Source organism: Sus scrofa, chromosome 9 (genome assembly GCF_054392235.1).
Source record: "Sus scrofa isolate SSC_HxYL_T2T_F1_AM1 chromosome 9, Sscrofa_HxYL_maternal_Yorkshire_Landrace_v2.0, whole genome shotgun sequence".
In the NCBI taxonomy this organism is placed as follows: domain Eukaryota; kingdom Metazoa; phylum Chordata; class Mammalia; order Artiodactyla; family Suidae; genus Sus; species Sus scrofa.
The window spans coordinates 94,841,793-94,859,814 of record NC_139391.1 but is presented as its reverse complement, the minus strand read 5'-3'; the positions used below and the strand labels follow the sequence as shown (position 1 = coordinate 94,859,814).

At 39.4% G+C, this 18,022-nt stretch overlaps 1 long non-coding RNA gene across 2 annotated transcripts in view; it reads right to left on the bottom strand.

Annotated features, from left to right (window-relative positions):
- LOC110262299 (uncharacterized) overlaps positions 1 to 18,022 on the bottom strand; it is a 247,190-nt gene that overhangs the window by 159,215 nt on the left and 69,953 nt on the right. The window contains exon 7 of one of the 2 annotated variants that reach the window (XR_014816825.1): positions 15,185 to 17,554. The exons of the other annotated variant lie outside the window; for it this stretch is intronic. This is a non-coding gene — a long non-coding RNA (uncharacterized LOC110262299). Of the gene's footprint in view, positions 1 to 15,184; positions 17,555 to 18,022 lie in introns of those variants that run through there. 2 annotated transcript variants of the gene reach the window in all.

Below are 18,022 nucleotides of genomic sequence, written 5' to 3'. Positions count from 1 at the left end.
AGCTAAGAAATATCAAGGTGAGGGTGGAGGACAGGTTCATGCAGCTGTGTTCAGGAGCACATGGCAAAAGGCAGAAAGGAGAAAACACGAGTATGAGAGAGAAGCAGGATCCACACAGGAGAGTCCAGCAAACAAAATGTCTGAATGAAGATGGACTATAAGAAAAATGCTGCCACAGTCATATGCTTGGTCCCCCTTGAAATCTATTTCAGAAATGGAACCTATATTTTAGGTGTTAATGATAGAATTTGGCTTAGAAGGGGACAACCAGCATAATAAATTGAAACTAGGGTAATAATTGGGTTGTTTTGCTGATTAACTGGAACTTTTACAAAGACAGCTATTTCCTCAGTAGAAAATATTGCTTGTATGGAATGGGGTTACCATCTGACAGTTTGCATCTGACAAACACAAGTCGAAGAAACTTCACTGGTACTTAGGGAGCTGATGTTTGTGGTCTGAGGGCATTACTGCTAGATAAAGCTTTGCATTTGGAAACACTCCAAGTAATTTGGATTTTTAAAAATAAATCTGAATTTTTTTAAATAAAAAAAATCCGTAAACCCTAAGAAGAAAAACTCATTATTAACACTAAAAGTGACTGTGAGAAGGCAGGATAAAATACCACGAGGTGACATTTCTTTGGAACATATGCCAGATGCAATTCAAGTATGAAGATATTTAGAGTGTGTCCACCTGTACGTGGATGTCATTCAGGTTCTTTGATACATGAAGAAAGACTGTCCTGGTATGGACCTGACCCCTGTGACAAATCAGAATAAAATGGTGCAGCTTAAGGAGAATCTTTTTGGCTGGGAATGTATAAGCCTATGAGGGCTTGAAGGGGCTGATGAGGGCTACAGCCTGGAGCCTGCTCCCTTATCCATAGATGCCGCTGCTTAAGGATGTATTTCAGCTTGGTGAACATCATTCCTGTTTGATGACAAGATGGCAAATACTGGCCAATGAACCACAACACATAAAAGGGAAGAATAACATTTTCTCACCTTAAAAAGTCCATCTAGCTGCATAGGCTGCCTGATTTTGCCAAGAAGCTTTCAACCTGGAGATGGGTTCAAGGAGTAGAATTTTAGCAAAGAAGGAGGTTGAGATAAAGTAAGGGTTCAGCAAGAAGCCAGCCTGGGGAACACAAGGTAGACTTTGATGAAATATTCTAAATCTAACTTTCTGAAGGGGGCTCTGATCTCCCTTCTGAACTGGGGACAATGATATCCACCAAGCAGAGCCTCTCAAAATGCAAGAAAATGAAGGAGTGCCCTAACAAACACTGGCCTCCGAACATTCAGTTTCCAGTCCTTACACTGCATGGGTATCACTTATGAGCAGGTAATTTTTTTGCATTGTTTCTCCAGGCTGTGACTAGATAAAAACTTATCTATATGATCAATAATCATTTTGTAGGTCAGTTCCACTTATGGATGCTGGCTCACACAGCAAATCTGCTAGCAGTCAATTGAACCGTCCCCTTAAACATGCAGGCTTGACTGAGTGATGCAGTTTTTCACAGCCTGATCAAACAAATATCATCCAGAATGGCTATTTTCTCTCATTCCAGGTTGTTTGTTTAAGTTCCACAAGTGTCAGAGGAATTTGACAGGCCATGTGCTAGCAAAATCAGCTGAGTGATTCTCTGACGCCCCTGTTCTTACAAGGGCATGATATTGGGCACTTGTAAACTTTAGAATAAATTTGGGGGTACAGGGGTAGTTGAACTGCATTCTGGTAAAACTCAGTACTATTTAGGAACTGTAATTTTTAAATGTACTGTCTTCAGAGGTAGCTTATACCTCTGAAGACAGTTAACAGTATATTTGTGGCATGATGAGATCTTGGCTGATTGTGGGGATGGGGGACAAGGGATTGACAGTGAGTGCTAGAGGTCCCACTATGTGATTCCACGGGTAAAAGGAAGTTCATATATGGGGTGAGAAGAAAAGTTCACATTTCAGAGCATCAGATTTTCCTGTGCTGATATAATTGTAGAAAATTCATTTGTCTTCAGAGCTTCTTTTCTATATATGTCTTTTATTGTTGGCTCTGTATTGTCTCTTCATGACAGGTTATCAAATCTTATAAAATATTTTGGAATCCCAAGGCTAAAAGTAAATGATGCAGAGAAGTACTAATTAGGTACAAGGGATCTGGACCACACTGTCAGGTTGACATCCTGCACCCACCCATCATCTGGTAGCCTTCTGACCTTGCATTAGTTACTTAACGTCTCTGAACTTCAGTGTTTGCAGCTGTAAAAAAGTGATGATAACAAGGATACCTCAGAGGACTGGTACGAGGATTAACTGAATAAATGCACACACAGCTCTTAGCCTGGTGCCCATCACATTATGATCATGCAGTCAATGATAACCACCATTTTGACAAGTGAGAAAAGTCATTTTTGGGAAGGGCGCACTTGCCATAGAGGTGCTTCATTCCTGTGAACCAATAAGAACAACTTGATTGAGCGTCTGACTACCCAATTTCCACATTTTTCCTTGCTTGCCTTTCCTTTAATTTTCTATCCACTCATCATTGCATGTGCATAATTCTCAACACAACCCAGTGCAGGAAAATTCAGCTCAAGGAAAGCAGAAGAGAGTAGGAAGATGGTGGGTTTCCCATGAGGATGAATAGAGTGAACAAATTTTAAAAAAGAACCTGTCATCTAGCTCGGTGTAGGATAATTGGCATAAGCTGCCTGTTGAAATATCTTTTTACATAATGTGAGATATCAATTATCATGATTTTCTTGGCCATCATTCATATGGACCATCAAGGGATGAAGACAGGTAGGTGTGGGTGTGTATTTGCCTGACCCAGCATGAGTGCATACACACATATTTGTGCTCACACACATACAAAATTTTCTTCTGACATCAGCCCCTTTGCATTTACAATAAATTTTGTCTCCAATTCTGCATGACATTGCTGGCAAAAGGACACAGTTTCTAGATAAGCGTTTGAGGATCTGACAGCATCCCCGGGACTTGAACATTGATTTGCTGATGTTCTGCCACCTTCTATCAACTAAAGATCATGTCCTATGCATCAATGAGAGAAAAATCTTTGCAGAAAGGGTTGGTTAAAAATGAGCATTTCAGTAAAAAATACTTGCTATTCCTCTGTCACTGGCTGAGATAGGAAGATGCGGAGTCAATTTTGTGAGATTCAATTGCAGCTGACTTTGGAAGGAATAATATACTCATGTCTCCCTGGATGCATTTAGAGTAGGGAGCTCTCTGCAGGGCTGAGATTTTGTAGACTGAAACCTGATCAGACTTCCAAACACAGAGCATCCTCTTAAAATCAGAAGAGGTAAAGCCCTTGATCTTGGAAGACCAATGGCTTAAGCGCTTCCCAAATCATTTCTAAAACGTATCTGGGAGGTTCTCCATTTTTTACAATTTTCTTTTCAAACTTGACACCAGGAAGACGTGTGTCCAGGGGCTACGTGTTATTGGTAGGCAAGGTCAGGAATGAACTGCCTTTACGGAGATACCTCAGAGGGGTAAGAAAGGGCTCTCAACACTTATAGCCCGTACACCACCACTCGATGCCTAAGATGCCACCACAAAACCCTCATTCTGGAGTAATTTTCTCTGGAGTCATGAGTTTGGTAGGGAGGAATTGAAGTAGCTGAGGTGGTGAGTAGCTGGGGAAGGGACAGTACAGATGGATGTCTTCCTCTTCCCTGTTTTCTGCAGCACCAGCTTTCACCTTACAGGGTCACTCTCTGTAGTTGAGTGACCTACAAGGATTGAGACTCCAAGGACCCACTGAGTGGGTGCAGTGAAAATGAACACAAAACTGAAAAGCAGCAAGGAGGCTGAGAGTAAAGTGAGATGGCTCTATTTTGCAGGAGAACTTTGGAGAAACACCCCACATGGGACCTGAGATGCCAAAATTACCACATAATGACCCTTCCTTCTTAGAAGACCCGTATACAATAACAGAAAATCTCTCAAGCAGGTTATTCCAAGGCCTCTTCTGTAAAACAATTCGCCAATTTGTGAGGAGAGAATGTGCAACACCATTAAACACCCTGGTAAAAGCCCCTCTTCTTCCTGAAATCACATGTTCTTTCTTTTTAGATTTCTATACAAGAATAAGCAGATGCTTGTCCATCTATGTTCCAAGGGAGACATGAGAATATTGTGTTTGGTATTTATTCCTGCCTTATGTTGGACAACAAGGAGAGGTGAGAAAAATTTCCTCTCCTTTGGAATGATGATCCAGCAGTGACAGCAGGAGCTTGGCTGTGGTCTTGGGCAGTCCTTTAGAACTCAGAAACGTGGTCAAGTGTCCTGTTTGAACTTTGATGCCCATGACTGTAGAGACAGCTGAAGACCCCCCCACTTCCAGGCAGAGGACAGGAGGTTTCAGCAACACTGGGCTTTGCAAGTGATAAGGAATGAAGAGAGAATGAAACCCTTGAACTGGGCTCAGTTTCTTGGCCCCATAGGTCTTGTTGGGAAGCAAGCAAAACCACATGTGAAGTTTTACTAAGTGGCAGAGCTAAGTCCATCTCGAAACCCTAAGTACTAGGTGAGTCTGGAAAGGAAACGTCCTGGGAGGCATGTTCAGGGCATCAGAAAATAGTTGGCAGGTAAAAAATGTACATAAGGTAGGGATAGGAGATCACATTTTCATCATCTATATACCCCAATCTTAAGTCTGTTGAATAATACAATTGTAAAACAATAAGCACATATAAAAAAGGAATGATAGAAAGGTCACACTGAGAACTGGATACATGATAGAGAACAGTGAGGAGTATACTTAAAAAGAAGAAAACTGCTCAGCATGGTTAAGCATTGGTTTGTGGATGGGCACTGAACGCCACTGCTTTCAAAGTTCTTCCATCTGTTCCTAGGTGAGTGTACAATTTCATGTCTCCTGGACCTAGAGGGGAAGGTTCTCAAGAACTGAGAGCTTCCAAGAATTTTTAAATTTTGTATTTCCATTTCATTCATCTATATATTTCTTCAATAAATATTTATTTAGAGCCTATGTGTTAGGCACTGTCCAAATCCATGAGAAAAAAACAACAGTTTCACCTCTGTCCTCATAGAACTTTCTAGAAGATACACTAGGACATTCGTAAAATAATTACACTCACAAATATAAAATAACCCTAACCCATCCTTAGTTGTGCTAGGAAGGAAAGGAGTGCTATGTGGGGCTGTGAGAGCAGAAGCTGGGCTGGTGGACATGGCCTGGAGGGTGAGGGAAGGGTACTCTGAAGAAACCAAGACCCAAATGACATCAGAAGTATGATCTGGATGATTCAGGTCAAGAGGGGAGGAAGAAGAGAATTCCAGGCAGAGCGAACAGTATTTGCAAATGCTTTGCGGCAGGAACAATCAAGGCACTTTCTAGGGTCTGAAAGAGGCCTGGGCTGTGGACATAACACAACAGAGGGAATGTGGCTTATGAGACAGGTCTGGATCTCAGAGGGCCTTGTAGGCCATTTAATGACCTTGTTTGCCCTTAGATTAATGGAAAGCCTAGATATATTATTGGTTTTAAAAAACTGGTAGTGCTAAACAGTCAAGACATTCTTAAATTTCTTGAATGCTGAAGATGCCATACAAGGCTGAGTGTTTCCCGAAAATAGGGTTAGTCTCGGAGCTGTCATCTGTGGCTCCTCTGGTTATATGCTGCATTTCATATCACAGGCTTCCAGAAGCTGTGAGGATAGTGCAGCCTTGGTTAGACATTTTCTGATCAGCAAACAGGGTTGTTTTCTCTAAATGCAGAATCAAAAGACACGCTTGAAAGTTATGTGAAAGGAATCTAAATTGGTTAAATGTCAGATACATCCATGATTTATGTCTCCTTTACATCTCATCACTGAAAAAGCTAACACTCCTCTATTAGTTAGATGTGTGTAAAGGAAAAAAATTCCAAGGCAAGGAGACTAGAAGTTCATTACCTTATTTCTCCTGGCATAATAGTAAGTCAGGGAAATATCTGACCTACAAAAATGCAAATTTCATGTCATGCACTAGGCAAACTCCCTATTGATTTCTGTCGTTTTTTATTATATAAGCAAGTCATACTCACTGTTGAAAAAGTGGGAAATTTCTACAACCAACAAAAGAAAAACTGGAAACTCCCAATTCTATTGTCATTTTGGTATATAGATAGCCAGATATATTTTTTTTCTGTGCATGGGTCTAGGCACATGTGTATATCTTTAAAATTTCTAACATATCCATCTTATTGAATGAGCAATATATGCACTTTAAATAGAAAAACCAAGTCTCATTCGCAATGGAAATTAATCTGGAAGCAACTGGAAATGGAAAACTCACAGCCTCCATCTTGAAATGAATGTTTTCCTTTGAAATCACAAATTTTATGACAAACCATTTCTGGTTTCCACTTTTCAGCATATTATTTCCTTTCAAGCTATTCGTAATTTCATGCAATGATGCGCATTCAAGTATATTACAAGGAAAGATAATTCACTGTCTTCAGATATTTGATAATCAAAAAAGTTTTCATGGAGTTCCTGTTGTAGCACAAATGGAAACAAATCCAACTAGGAACCAGGAGGTTGCGGGTTTGATCCCTGGCCTCGCTCAGTGGGTTAAGAATCCAGTGTTGCCCTGAGCTGTGGTGTAGGTCGCAGATGTGGCTTGGATCTGGTATTGCTGTGGCTCTGGCGTAGGCCAGCAGCTGAAGCTCCTATTAGACCCCCAGCCTGGGAACCTCCATATGCCATGGGTGCGGCCCTAAAAAGACAAAAGACCAAAAAAAAAAAAAAAAAAAAAAGAAGAAGTCTCCAAATATTCAAGTGGGGGCTTTCCATTTGTGTTTCTGGAAGTGTAAACCCTGGCTCATGTTAATGCTTCTTACACCAGAAAACAATGTGAAGTGTGGTTACTTTACAGATTTACATATACTGCCTGTATTTATCTCATAGGGCTACCATAACATTTTGCCATAAACTAGATGGCTTTTTTTTTTTAATAAAATTTTCCTTTTACAGTTTAGGGGGCCAGAAGTCCTAAACCAAGAAGTCAACAGAACTGGTTCCTTCTGGAAGCTCTGAGGGGAGAATCTGGCCTATGCCTTTCTTCTGACCTCTCTGGTGGCTGGTAGTCCTAGGTGGGCCCTGGCTTGGGGCTACCCAACTCTCATCTCCGCCTCTCCTGTCACATGGCTTTCTTCCCAGTGCATGCCCTTGGGGGGTCTCTATATCCAAATCTCCCTCTCCGTTCTCTTACAGAGACACCAGTTGTTGGTGTTAGGGCCCACTTCAATCCAGTATGACCTCATCTTTTTTTTCTTTTTTTTTTTTGTCTTTTTAAGCAGTACACTTGCAGCATATGGAGGTTCCCATGCTAGGAGTCCAATCAGAGTTGTAGCCACTGGCCTACACCACAGCAGCACAGGATCTGAGCCACATCTGCAACCTACACCACAGGTTACAATGCCGGACCCTTAACCCACTGAGTGAGGCCAGGTATCGAACCTGCGTCCTAATGGATACTAGTCAGATTCACTTCCACTGAGCCACAGTGGGAATTCCTGACTTCATCTTAACTGGAAGACACTGGTGAAGACCCTTCTTGTAAATAAGGTCAGATTGAAAGATACTTGGAATCAGAAGTTGAAGATGCCTTTTGGAGAGCACAATCCAACCCACTAGACTGCCTAATAATCCAGTGTATAGTAATTCATCTTTTTCATAATTAAGAGCATTAGGGGAAAATTGCAAAGCACTTTTATTTTCATTAATGACACAAAGATCCTACCTGAAATTCTCTACCTCATAAACAAATATTGAATATTCAGAGCATAACAAAATAAATCCTTTCCTTGAGCACACTGTGGAAAGTCCCTAGGCCAGCATCACATTGCATTTGGGAAATAAGAGGGGCAGGGAATAGATTCATGAGTCCTAAGAATACTGTCTTCATGTATTAATTTAAGAATATATATGTATATATTTTTCTTTTTAGAACCACACCTACAGCACATGGAATTCCCAGGCTAGGGGTGGAATCAGAGCTACAGCTGCTGGCCTACACCACAGCCACAGCAATGCAGGATTTGAGCTTCATCTGCAACCTGGATCCTTAACCCACTGAGTGAAGCCAGGGATCAAACCTGTATCCTCATGGATACTAGTTGGATTTTTAACCTGCTGAGCCACAGTGGGAACTCCTAATTCATGAATATATTTATGTGTCCACTTAAGGATGACAACTGCAAATAAAAGTATCCTATGGTGAATGAGCTTTCATTCTTAGTATAAGAAATATGGCTGTGTACATAAAGATAAAGCAAATCAAATGTTAATCACTCTACAAATGTCCATCGACAGATGATTGGATTCGGAAGATGTGGTATATATACACAATGGAATACTACTCAGCCATAAAAAAGAATGACATAATGCCATTTGCAGCAACATGGATGGAACTAGAGAATCTCATACTGAGTGAAATGAGCCAGAAAGACAAAGACAAATACCATATGATATCACTTATAACTGGAATCTAATATCCAGCACAAATGAACATCTCCTCAGAAAAGAAAATCATGGACTTGGAGAAGAGACTTGTGGCTGCCTGATGGGAGGGGGAGGGAGTGGGAGGGATCGGGAGCTTGGGCTTATCAGACACAACTTAGAATAGATTTACAAGGAGATCCTGCTGAATAGCATTGAGAACTATGTCTAGATACTCATGTTGCAACAGAACGGTGGGGGAAAAACTGTAATTGTAATGTATACATGTAAGGATAACCTGACCCCCTTGCTGTACAGTGGGAAAATAAATAAATAAATAAATAAATAAATATTAACTAATTAAAATGAAAAAAATTTTAATCACTCTATAATTTTAATAAAACTGGAGCAGTCTATTTGAAAACTAGAGTGCAACAAGGCTCAGCCTCTTTAGACAGGTCATTTTAAATAAAATCTGTTCTTTTTCTATGAGACTTTGGGACATAGTACCATTGCTGTGAGCACAAATCCAAGAAAGTATATTAAGAAAGTACAATATACTAAGATGTGTCTTAATCCATACTGAATTTCCCATGATTAACTTCTATATTTTTTATTATATCAAATGTTTTTAGAAATTAAAAACTTTCTGTAGAACTAAGAGTTCTGCAGATTGTACCACATTTATCCCAAGATTTACACTGTTCAACCTGAAATGCTGTATTGAGGTAACTGTGATTATGAGGGGGTGTGAGCTAAGGGGAGGAAGGTCCTGTTTTCTCTCCGTGGAGCTCCTTAATGGCTTTCCTTCTCCAGCCTCCATCCTGTGATCTACCACAAACCCTCCCCTTTCCTGCCCAGCTGAGATCCCATGCCCGTCACAGCAGACTTTATTCTCCCTGCTGTACCATTTCTGCAAAAACCTCATCAGCTCTCTGAACCCACAATTGAAAAGTGCTGCTTGGGGGAAAAAAAAAATCACACAGATATATGGATGTACATCCCAACAAGTTCATGGTTCCCACTCTCCTCTGTACTTCTGTGTTGACGTGGGATGCCTTTGAACGATCCTGGCCGGGGTTTTCCCTTTTCTATGCCTGTGTCTAGTGGGGCATCCATTTTCTGCAACACAGAATTTCAGAAGGATTCACCCCAGGGTTTACAGGATCCCTCCCCTAATTCAGGTGATATGAAAATGGCTGAAAAGGCTTTACAATCTCTATTTGGTGATTTTAATCATGATAGAATAACTCCACTTGGCGGGGAGCACTGCAGTAGCAGAGAAGAATAGCGGAGAAAAATAGCTGGTGAATGCTATGAACACAATGCAGTGAAGTGAGAATTCTCTTGTTATTGTGTGGTCATGAATTACACATTACAACGGACCTCAATAGAGAAGTATTGAAGGACCGAGCTGCAGCTTTCCGGGATCTGTTTACTGATGTTTAAAGGTGGTCTGTGGTTTAGACTTGAAGTTTGCCTTGCTGTCCTTACTGTTGTTAGTCTTTATAAACAGCCATGCATGTGAGAGAAAGTATATGCAATGGGCCTGTTTACACACAGACACTCTGGGTTCCTTTCCTTTCCCTGATGGGCAACAGAGAAAATTACTGCTAGTACCGGCAGTTGAGGTTTCAGAGTTGTCTCACCCCACCCCCCACATAAACCATTAATAATTTTTTTGTTAGATTGCATAATTTATAGTATCAGTTTTGAATGCATAATGTAATACTGTATACTGAAGGGTAGTTAGTCTTTCTTCAAATAGGTTACCGAAAGTGAAATAAATACCTAGATTAAATTTCCATACTAGGGAGAGAGAAATGAAATAATTTGCTGAGTTGCAAAAATATGTAATAGACATTGTGGAGATAATCGAAATTCTAAAAAATTTACTTCATTGTTCTAGTCACCTCAGATGGTTTCACCCTAGAAGCAATTCCTGAGAAAATGTTGCTGCAATTGCTGGACAAAACTAAGTATTTTTAAATAGAATGAGTTGAAAAATCATCTTATCTAATTATTAAGAAAATAAGGCCAAATTAGGAATTCACAGTGTAACACAAAAAAGTGAGCCTATTTACTTTAGTGTCTCTGATGTTTGTGAATGAAGGGGTTATAGTCACAAGCTTGAATTTGTGACCTTATAAGCAAGAGCTGGAAACATTTTGATTATCTTTATATTTGACGGTAAGCTTTATTCTAAGATTAAAAAATTACTAGAGAGTTACTTGGAGTTCTAGAAACGTGTAGGTATTTCTAGAGATTTGTGGAATTTCAGTGGTTTTAAGAAATACCATTGATGCTTCATATTAAAAGCTATCTACTAAATGACTACATACATTTTTCCAAACTACCATCGGCTCCTTTCTTCTGTCTGCGATAAATCAATAATATTTAGTCCTTATCCTTCTGCTATCTTTATTGTATTTTTCATGGACTCGAACCTCTTATATTCCTAAGCTTTGTCTTCCTGAGAAACTATCAAACTTCAACTGTGGGACTGGTACTAGACCCTGTGGGAATCCCAAATAGAATTTTAATTTTCTCTGGGCACTGGGCACCATTTGTTATTTATTCTTCTGAAATGGTATTATTTTCATGATGATAATGGGACTATGTTCATCAGGACATGTGGTATCTTCCTTAGCATAACCTCCCTTATCCTCTTTGGAAAGGTAAGAAAACAGGAATAAAAGGAAAAGACATTGGAAGGTTAATTTAAATATAGACCGTGGTGAAGTTTTAGGATGAGTAAGTGGCTCTTAGAGGCTTATAAAATAGGTACAGCATTGAAATCTTAGAGGAATCTGATTTGTAAAAATAACAAATTTTGATGATGTGTATAAATGAATTGCTCCATAAAACTCTCCTCTCTAGAGATATTTTTCAGGTTGTTTTCAATACATATATATTTCTACTTTTCACATGTTCTTTCTACATAATAAATATTTTCATGCTTCCATTTAGTTAGTAGATGCTCTTAAATACACAGAATTTTGCCTACATTGTTTATTTACTACGAGTTGTAAAAACTGTAAATCACAAATTATTTGGTCGTTGACATTTGTCCCTATTCTGAAGCACTCTGTAAAATAACAAATTCATCATCATGATCCCCACAATTAGAATGGAACTTTAGAGAAAAAATTTAAGTGCTGAACTTATTTAATTTTTTTTCTTTCTTCCTTCCTAAATGTCAAGTTGATTTACAAAAGCATAACCATTGTGCCGATATTGTCTATTTCCTCCATTGCTAAATTTAGAAATTCTTTCCTGACATAATTAAAATAGTTCCTAATTTGTTCCCCTAATCTTATTTGGATTGTGCACAAAATAAAGGAACTTACACACTCAAGCCCAAGAAATTGTACTTGATAAGCTTCATAATGCTAATGCTGTTTTGATAGAGAAAAACCACAAGTAATGCAAATAGCAGCCTCTCCTCTCCAGTACAGGTGTGTAATAAGCACATATAATTAAACCAAAGATACATAATGGTTTGTTGTTGGATACGCATTTACAACAGCTGACTACGCTCTTAATGTGTGGTTCATGAGTTAGGTAATTTTCTTATGTCTCCACTCCTTAAACAGAATATTCCTCATGGACTCATATACAAAACGATTCTGTGCCTTTTACCCAGCAGATTCCCACTGCTGCCTGTAATTTAGCGTCTTTGCTATATCAGCATTACCTAAAGATGATTAAAAAGAGCATGTAAATTCACAAACAAGCCATTTTATTCTTCAACTTAAATAATTTAGAAATGCCCCCCAAAAGGAAAGTTATCAAAATGTAAGCCTTTCGACATGGTTTCCATCTTAGTGAAATATATCAACCGTGCATTTAATCACTGTTAAGCATAAAATATGGTTTATGGCTCTGCTCTATATATCACATAAACTTCTTTGTATATTATGAATCTGAGTCCTTTAAAGGGCATAAAGCAAATGTGAAAAACTAGCAAGGGTTTTAAAAAAATCAGTATAGAAACAGGCAGCAGTGCATAAACTATTTTCAGTTATTTTTAATTTTATACTTTCATTGGGGATTTTTTTTTTTTTTAGTTCAAATTGCATACACACATATGTACAGAGTCTTTGGATTCTGAATTTGGTGAACCAAACATAAGAATGAGTCTATATAAAGAGTATTTGAATTTCTTTATTTTAGACACCTTAAATCATTTTTCCCTTTCCATCACGATACTGTAAAACATTATGATATTGTAAGAAATATCATTGGATATGCACAACTGAGATGATGTGTCATGCTGCTTACCAGGAATGGTCAAGAGTCTGTCTACTAAGGCTGAAAATGTGGAGAAAAATAATGTAAATTTGTTTTTTAAAGGTGATCTCATACATATATTGAACTATAGTGTGTAGTCATGATAATATCTAGGCTCAATCACATATTCCCCTTAATTACTGTGTAGGTCCCATTAATCAGTGTATGTAAGTGCTGGGCAACACCTGCTTAATTCAGCTGATTCTAATCTACACATAGTTTCAAAAAATGCAAAGGAAACAGAAGTCCAAATTCTACTTTCCATACTAGCTATATAGCTCATAGCTCATCTCCTTCTAGCCTTATCTCAGGGCAGGAAGATAATCAATTTTTTTTTTTTTTTTTTTCAGGGCTGCACCTGCAGCACATGGAAGTTCTCAGGCTAGGGGTTAAATCAGAGCTGCAGCTGCCAGCCTACACCACAGCCACAGCAATGCGGGATCTGAGCCGCCTCTGCGACCTACACCACAGCTCACCGGCAATACCAGATCCCCAACCCACTAAGTAAGGCCAGGGATTGAACCCATGTCCTAATGGATACTAGTCAGATTCATTTCCGCTGTGCCACAACGGGAACTCCCTCAATGTGACTCTTTGATTGACTTTTTATTTCATTTTTTAGGGCTGCATCCACAGCACATGGAGTTTCCCAGGCTAGGTGTCGAATCCGGGCTGCAGCGGCCAGCTTACACCACAGCCACAGCGGCGTGGGATCTGAGCCATGTCTGTGACCTACACCAGAGCTCATGGCAATGCCGAATCCTTAACCCACTGAGTGAGGCAGGGATTGAAGCCACATCCTCATGGATCCTAGTCAGATTTGTTTCCACTACTCTACCATGGGGAACTCCCCCCTCTATCTTTTTTTATGACCTTAACTATGGTGGGTGTGTGTGTGTGTAAGAGAGGGAGTTGAAGAGGACGGTGTGTCCTCAGTCCATGAACCTGGTTAATATAAAAGATGTGGGATGTTAAATCTCTTGTTTCAAAAATGAAAGTCATCAGAAGGGAGTTACTCCACCTTCTCTTCACAATGAAAAAAATCACCTCTGCTTCCAACCTCTTTTTCCCTCCTCCTTTCAAAGCCCAGTGAGTTCAGATGCGCTCTGGTTTTCCATCCTTCCCTTTTCCTAGAGCCCTCACACAACTGGTTACTCTCACAGTCTTAGGATCTCTCTCGCCCACACTGTGTTTTCGGTCTTTCTTTTTCTAAAGGAGTCTATCTTGGGAGTTCCCATCATGGCTCAGCAGAAACAGCTATGACCAGTAGCCATGAGGATGGGGGTTTGATCCTTGGTCTCACTCAGTGGGTTAAGAATCCGGCACTGCTATGAGCTGTGATGAAGGTCACAGACGCAGCTCGGATCCTGTGTTGCTGCGGCTTCGGTGTAGACTGGCAGCTGCAGCTCTGATTCAAACTGGTAGCTTCCATATGCCGTGGGCGTGGCCCTAAAAAGACACAAAAAAGTAATAATAAAATGATAATGATAACCAAGGATGCTATCTTCTCAAGCTTTGTACTTGGTTAGTATGGATAGAATGCAGATCAAGGCTAACTAGTGAGGAAGGTAGGTCGCTCCAGTTTTTTCACAGTTGATTAATTATTTGAATAGACTCTGAAAATATGACCCTGTTATTTAACCTTCTATCAGGTGAGCAACTGTAGAAAACCAAGGACACTTCAGCTACCAGGATTTCTTAAGAACATTTCCTCTCAACCCCTTTTCTCTCATTCTGTACATGCTATTGGCCTAAAAATTTATTTTTTAAAATAATTTTTTAATCAAGTGGCCGTATCTGTGGCATATGGCAGTTCCCGAGCTAGTGGTCAAGCCACAGCCACTGTAGAAGCCATGCCAAATAGTTATGTTGGGAGCTACATGGAAAGTGCTAAAAATTTAAATAATAATCATTTCAGTAATGTACTATTTTGACATAGTTAGCTTCCATAGGAGAACAATTTCACTTTTATTTTTTCTTGGCTTCCTGTGAGAAAGGATTCAGATATCAACATTTTACTTCTCTCTTAGCCCAGTTACTGCTTTACAGTTTTTCAGACAATTCAGTCTGTGTCTATACATAAACCTGTCCACTGCTGGGGATCTTTGGTGTGTAAAAAAAGCCCCAAAGTTTTCAGAGGGGAGAGGTGCCCTTTCAAACTTCAATGGCTTTGCTACTTATTTGAAAAGAACAAAATAGCAAAAAATGATGGGGGTTAGGGTTTAACTTTCTTGCTTTAAAAAGTTTGATTGGAACATGCATTTCTTACAGGAAAACTACTAGAAAATTTTATGTGATGTGTTACACAAAGTGTTTTTGTTGTTGTTTCTGATATTTCTCTGTATACTTCAGTAATTCATGAGGAAGAAAGTAGAATGTTGAACAAAATACACACAATGAATTATAAGGTGATATATAACAATATGTAAATAAAATTATATTTTTAAACAGAAGTAGTTATTCTTCACTCAAAGTTGAAGGCTTAAGGCAAATAAAAGACTTCGGGATATTTGACATTATATATATGTACATACATGAATATATTGAAAAATCAATGGTACTTGCATTTGCCAATCTATATTTTAAGTTTGTATTTTGTTAGATATGCCTTATATCCTCTATTGGAAATATTTCAGTGTGGATACAGTATTACATTCAAGAAAAGTGGGCTTAAAGAGCAAAAGTCAGGGAGTTCCCGTCATGGCACAGCAGAAATGAATCCGACTAGGAACCATGAGGTTGCAGGTTCAATCCCTGGCCTCGCTCAGTGGGTTAGGGATTTGGCATTGCCGTGAGTTGTGGTGTAGGTTGCAGACGTGGCTCGGATCTGGTGTGGCTGTGGCTGGCAGCTGTAGCTCCAATTTGACCCCTGGCCTGGGAACCTCCATGTGCCATGGGCGCGGCCCTAAGGAGAAAAAAAAAAAAAGCACAAAAGTCACAATGTCATCAGTACTGAAAAATTTCAATGGGCCACCTGGGCTGCTTCTCAGCCACCTGGATATGCAAATCCTTGAAGACCTCAAGAGAGTTAATTTGCCTGTTCCAAATTTGCCTCCATCGGTAGAAATGTCCTTCAGTAGAGGAATGTGGCACTTCTCACTATTTCCAAACCCTGAGTGGGTTTGGGAAGAAAGGCCTTGGAGACATGACAATTTTCTTCAAACATAATTCTCTGCCTTTTTAAGTGAATTCGAAATAGTTCTTATTTTCCAAAGGCAATACTCCACCATTAACAATTAATCAAGAATTAAATAAATCTAAAGCTAGAGAGCGGGTGAATTATAACTTTTCCTTCCTGCCACAGAGAAGCACTGCTTTAGCCAGTAAACAGCAATAACCACTATCCTTTTCAGAATTAGTCTCCGTTTTCGTGAATTTTGAATAGGTGAGGTTCCTCAGAAATGCATTCCTCACAAGAAATGGAACTTGCCTTGGTCGTCAGTGCTGTCGTGTGGAGGAACACTATATCTCTTGGACACTGCTCCAGAGACCAGGCCATGAGCACCAGAGACGGAGCATAAGAAGGCCTATTTTGATATATGGTGGAAGCCTAACAATTAATGCTGTTCAAGACTTTCATGGGCTGTCTAAAAATCCAATGGATTCTTGGTCTCTGGAATTGTCCAAGCGTGCTGTGAGAGTCTACACTAGTTAAAATGTTAGACGGGACTGCCCTTCAGGGATCTCCCACATTAAGCTTTTATGATCGAATGGCTCAATTACTTTAATCTTTTCTAATAAGATCTATCTATCCTGTATTACTCCAGGAATCTTGGTTGTCACTTATGAACTTTTCCAAATTATTTATATATATACATTTTAAATGTACATATGCCACTGTAAATAAACAAAAACTCAAACTTACAGAAAAAAGAGATCAGATTTGTAGTTACCAGAGGCTGGGGGTGGGTGAGGGGAACAAAATACAGGTTGTGAAAAATACAAACTTCCAGTTATAAGTAATGGGAATGTAATGTTACAACATGATGACTACAGTTAACACAGGTATATGGCATATTTGAAAGTTGCTCAGAGTAAATCCTGAGTTTTCATCGGTAGGGAAAAAAATGCTTTCTCTTTATCATCTATATGAGATGACAGATGTCAACTAAACTTACTGTGGTAACCATTTCACCATCTACATAAGTCAAATCATTATGCTGTTCACCTTATACTTATATAGTGCTATATATCAATTATACCTCAATAAAACTGGAAAGTAAAATAACTATAGGCCTGTAGGAAAATAGACACCATTGAATACAATTTGGGTCCATCTATACAATACAAAAAAATTGTCTCAAAAGTAAAAAAATTAGACCAAGTGATTTTCTCTGCATAGACATAATTATTCTTTTTCATTATTTTCTTGTTTCCCAGGAACCCATATTATAAATCTTGATTTATAATCTTACTTTGGATTTCTCTTTTCTTCCTATTCCTTATCTGTTGGTCTAAGTCCACTGCTTACGGCTCTGCACTATCTTTTCAATACCTCTCCTCCTTTCCTTTTGCATTGCTCCCTAATTTCTCCATTAGTTGTTCACCCAGACTATGGCAGTTGTTTCCAGTCTCTCCTGCTTCCACTCATTCATTCATGTATTCATTTGACAAATGTCTGTCTATGTAACCAACGTCCCACTCTGTTCCACTTGGGGATCCTGTGGCAAATAGCAGCAAGACCCGGTTCCCAGACTCCAACCTTGTATAGAGAGACAGATGAAACAGTCCCTTCTCTCTCAATCCATCCTTCACACAGGAATCATTTTCTTAAAAATCCTGATGGTACCAACAATAATGGAAAAAATTAAAATCGTTAAATAAAAAAAAGAAAGACCACTTTAAAAAAATCAAGATGGCAATGATGTCACTATTTAAAAAACTTTGGGGAGTTTTGCACTCTGAATTTGAAAATGCTTCACGGACTTAAAATCCCTTTCCAGGCCAAAATTCCGCAAGCCCTTCCTGCCTGCCCGCCTCCCTCCTTTTTCTCAAAAGCTGTTCTAGAATGCAATGCCAGATGGTCCCCAGGGCCTCACCTCCTGAAAACACACCTTGTATTGTCCCCTCCACCTCATGGAACCTGTCACTCCTGGGGTTAGGTAACTCATTTGCTGACTCTGAGTTAATCAAAACGGAGATTATCTGGGTGGGGCTGGCCTAATCAGGTAACGGCTTAAGAGAGAAGGGCCCTTTTTAAGATCAATCCTGCTGGTCTTGAAGGAGCCAACTCACCCTGTGGCGGGA